This window comes from Panthera leo, chromosome B3 (genome assembly GCF_018350215.1).
Source record: "Panthera leo isolate Ple1 chromosome B3, P.leo_Ple1_pat1.1, whole genome shotgun sequence".
Lineage (NCBI taxonomy): Eukaryota > Metazoa > Chordata > Mammalia > Carnivora > Felidae > Panthera > Panthera leo.
Genome location: NC_056684.1, coordinates 71,016,022 through 71,020,239, shown reverse-complemented (window position 1 = coordinate 71,020,239; position 4,218 = coordinate 71,016,022).

Below are 4,218 nucleotides of genomic sequence, written 5' to 3'. Positions count from 1 at the left end.
TTCCTTGTTTTCCTTTATTAAATAGCATTTCTGACTACTATCACAGATTACTTATTTAAAATGTGGGGGCACCTGGGTGGCTCAGTCGGTTAAGTGACCGACTTCTGCTTGGGTCATGATCTCATGGTTCGTGGGTTGGAGCCCCACATCGGACTCTGTGTTAACAGCTCAGAACCTGGAGCTTGCTTCAGATTCTCTGTCTCCCTCTCTCTCTGCCCCTCCCCTACTCGCGCTCTGTCTCTGTCTGTCCCCAAAATAAATAAACATTAAAATGTGGAGCTAAGGGGTGCCCTGGGTGGCTCAGTTGGTTAAACATCCGACTTCATTTGGCTCAGGTCACGATCTCATGGTTCATGGGTTGGAGCCCTGCGTGGGGCTTTGTGCTGACAGCTCAGCCTGGAGCCTCTTTCGGATTCTGTGTCTTCCTCTCTCTCTGTCCTTCCTCTGCTCACGCTCTGTCTCTCAAAAATAAATAAACATTGGGGCTCCTGGGTGGCTCAGTCGGTTAAGCGTCCGACTTCAGCTCAGGTCACGATCTCGCGGTCCGTGAGTTCGAGCCCCTCGTCGGGCTCTGGGCTGATGGCTCGGAGCCTGGAGCCTGCTTCCGATTCTGTGTCTCCCTCTCTCTGTGCCCCTCCCCCGTTCATGCTCTGTCTCTCTCTGTCTCAAAAATAAATAAAAAACGTTAAAAAAAATTAAAAATAAATAAATAAATAAACATTAAAAAAATTTTTGAAAAATGTGGAGCCAGGAAAGAAATTTGAATGACACTTTCAGTTACCTTACATCCTTTTAGGGGCGTGACTCGAAAGCATACTGATTGCAGAGGCAGGACACCTGGGTTCCAATTATGTTTTTTTCCTATTGGTTGTGAGTTTGAATTTAAACTTTCTGGGAATTTGCTTCTACATCTGTAAAATGAAGGACTGAATTAAATTATCTTAACCCTTCTCTACCTCTTGGATTTTATAATTATTTTTATTGGTTTGGGAGGAAATACAATGGGATTACCCTAAATGTCAAATCCCATTGTTATTTGGGTAATAAAGTCATACTGAAAGCATTTGAAGAGGTTTTATATTTAGTTGTAGAAAGGCAAGTAAATACCCTTGCTTTATATAATTGGATAGAAAGGAAGTAATGTTTTCTTTGTTAGTAGTATAGAATATAACTTCACTTAAAGTATTTTTTTCTGTATTCCAACGTTAAAATGGTGTCTGAGAAAAATGTTAAAATCTTTTAAAACCCCTCTCCCCATTTCATAGCTGTTAACACAGATTTCATAGGTTATGTTACAAAGTATTTTTCTTCCTTAAGCAGTTTTAAATTTTGCTGGAAAATGGTTTGGGGAAATAATTTTATGTATATTCATGATATCTGCCTTGGACCTTTGCTTCTTTTGTTAGGTTCACAGGATCAGTTTTTCTTTCTTTTTTCTTTTTCTTCCCCAGACCCCACAGGATCAGTTTGAAATACAAATAAGCTATAATTAAAAAGTAAAGAGAGGGGCGCCTGGGTGGCTCAGTCGGTTAAGCGGCCGACTTCGGCTCAGGTCACGATCTCGCGGTCTGTGAGTTCGAGCCCCGCGTCGGGCTCTGGGCTGATGACTCAGAGCCTGGAGCCTGCTTCCGATTCTGTGTCTCCCACTCTCTCTGACCCTCCCCCGTTCATGCTCTGTCTCTCTCTGTCTCAAAAATAAATAAACGTTAAAAAAAAAAAAAGTAAAGAGAGCCTTTATTAGGATTATTATATGCCACTTTAAAAAAGTTTCTTATTGAAGAGTTTAATGTATTCACATGGCACAAGGGTACAAAAAAAGGCATAGAGTGAAATCCCTTTCACCCCTGTCCCCCAGTCACCTCACTTTTCTGAAAGCAACTGTTGTCAGTGTCTTGTGTCTCTCTCCGAGATAGGCTATGTAGAAGCAACTAATATTTTATTTAAAAATTACATTTATTTCTGGGGTGCCTGGGTGGTTCAGTCGATTAAGCATCTGACCCTTGATTTTGGCTCAGGTCACGATCTCGTGGTTCATCAGTTCGGGCTCCATGTTGGGCTCTGCGCTGATAGGTTGGGATTCTCTCTCCCTCTCTTGCTGCCCCTCCCCTCCCTCAAAAATAAACATTAAAAAAAAAAAAACTTAAATTGTTTTTGAATAGTACATGTACATAATAAATTCAAAAGTGTACACAGCAAAAGAATTTTGTTTGCCCACTGACAACTCTTGGTCCCCATTTCCCTTTACAGAGACAGTGTCATTGTTTCTTGTATATTCTAGATGTAGTCAATATATTGGCATTAAGAGTGTGTCAATATATGTCAGTGTATTAGTTATGGCTTTCATGATACCATCCTGAGTGTTTGGAAAATATTCAACCAATTTCCTTCAAAATTTTAAACTTACAACACAGGCATACACTGTCTTAACCTGTCCTTTTTTGGCAGGGGGAGGTGGTAATACAATCTTGGTATAAGTAGAAAGATACGGAGCAGAGGTTGCTGGGTGGCTCAGTTGGTTGAATGGCATACATCAACTAAGGTCATGGTTTTGTGGTTTGTGAGTTGGAGCCCCACGTCATCTGCTGCTATCAGCCTGTCAGCGCAGAGCCTGCTTCAGATCCTCTGTTCCCACTCTCTGCTCTTTCCCTGCTGGTGCTCTCCCCCCTGTCCCCCCAAAATGAAAAGATACAGAACAAAAATATACATGCAATTAAGTTGAGACTAGTATGTTTCCAGGATTTGGGAAAGAAACAAGTTTATGAACTCAAAGTGATTTATAGAGCCTCTCTTGAGCTACAGGTATTGGGTTAAGTTGGTTTGCCGTGGTGCCCTTCCTTGAAAACCAGCTCTTAGCCACCCTTTGCACCCTCCTCCCCCTCCTTGCAGACCCCATGCTCCAGATCCTGCTTGGATTTACTTTTGGCAACGTGTTTGGAATGTATCTGGCTCAGAATTATGACATATCAAACCTGGCTAAAAAACTTGAAGAAATTTAAAAGGGACTTGGATACCAAGAAGAAACCCTCTAGTTCACGAAGTAGACTCCAGCCCTGCCTCCTGGATATACTGATTTCTGCTGTTCTTGAGGGCCTCCTTACCATCCGAACCAAAAACTTTTGTTTTAAATTCCCGCCTCATCGATTTTCCTCTCTGCTAGATCCTGTGTTGCCTTACAGCACAAAAGGGCCCACAGGTTAAGAAGTACCCTTTTCTGGGTGGGGCACCTGGGTGGCTCAGTCTGTTAAGCATTGGACTTCGACTCAGGTCTTGATCTCTTGGCCTGTGGGTTTGAGCCCTGCGTTGGGTTCTGTGTTGACAGCTCGGAGCCTGGAGCTCGGTTTGGATTGTGTCTCCCTCCATCTCCGACCCTCCCCCACTCACGCTCTGTCTCTCTCTGCCTCAAAAGTAAATAAACGTTAAAAATTTTTTTTTTTGAAGAAAATTGATGACTTTTGTATAGCTGATCTGTTATAAAGCTGACTTTACAGCTTAGCAATTATAGTGGGTGTTTAAACATTTGGTACTAAATTATGGTTTTTCAAAGTAATTAAAATTAATGTCCAGAAGCCAGTTACTCCTAAATTATCCAATTGTTGTCAGGCAGCTGCATGGTTGCTAATTTAACCAGTAAGTCAGTTTGCTGCCCATTAACTGAGAAACTATGTTCTGAGAGCTCTGTCAGAACTATTGAGTTTAAAAATATGTAAAATAGGGGCACCTGGGTGGCTCAGGGCATGATCTTGGGGTTTGTGAGTTCCAGCCCTGCATGGGGCCCTGTGCTCACAGCTCAGAGCCTGGAGCCTGCTTCAGATTCTGTCTGTCTCTCTGCCCCTCCCCCACCTCTCTCTCAAAGATAAATAAACATAAAAAAATTAAAAATAAGTAAAATAATGGCCTCTGTCCTCCATAGAATTCAGTCTCGTATGCATGTTTTTCCTTAATGATGTCTTTGATTTGGCTCTTTTTGCTCAAAAGAATCATATTTACTTTAAGGCATTACAGGTGCATTTGATATTACATGATAGATAAGTGACACGTTATCTATAAAGGAAATTTTATGCCTTTTCACATTGAGAAATGTGTTTACATTATAACTTTATAGTGATTCTCATAAGAAAACTGGAGAATTTTTTTTTCCCTGAAATCATAAATTACCATTGTGATTTGCCAAATTTATAATTTGTCCATTTTTTTTTTAAATTAAAAATAACGTTTGGA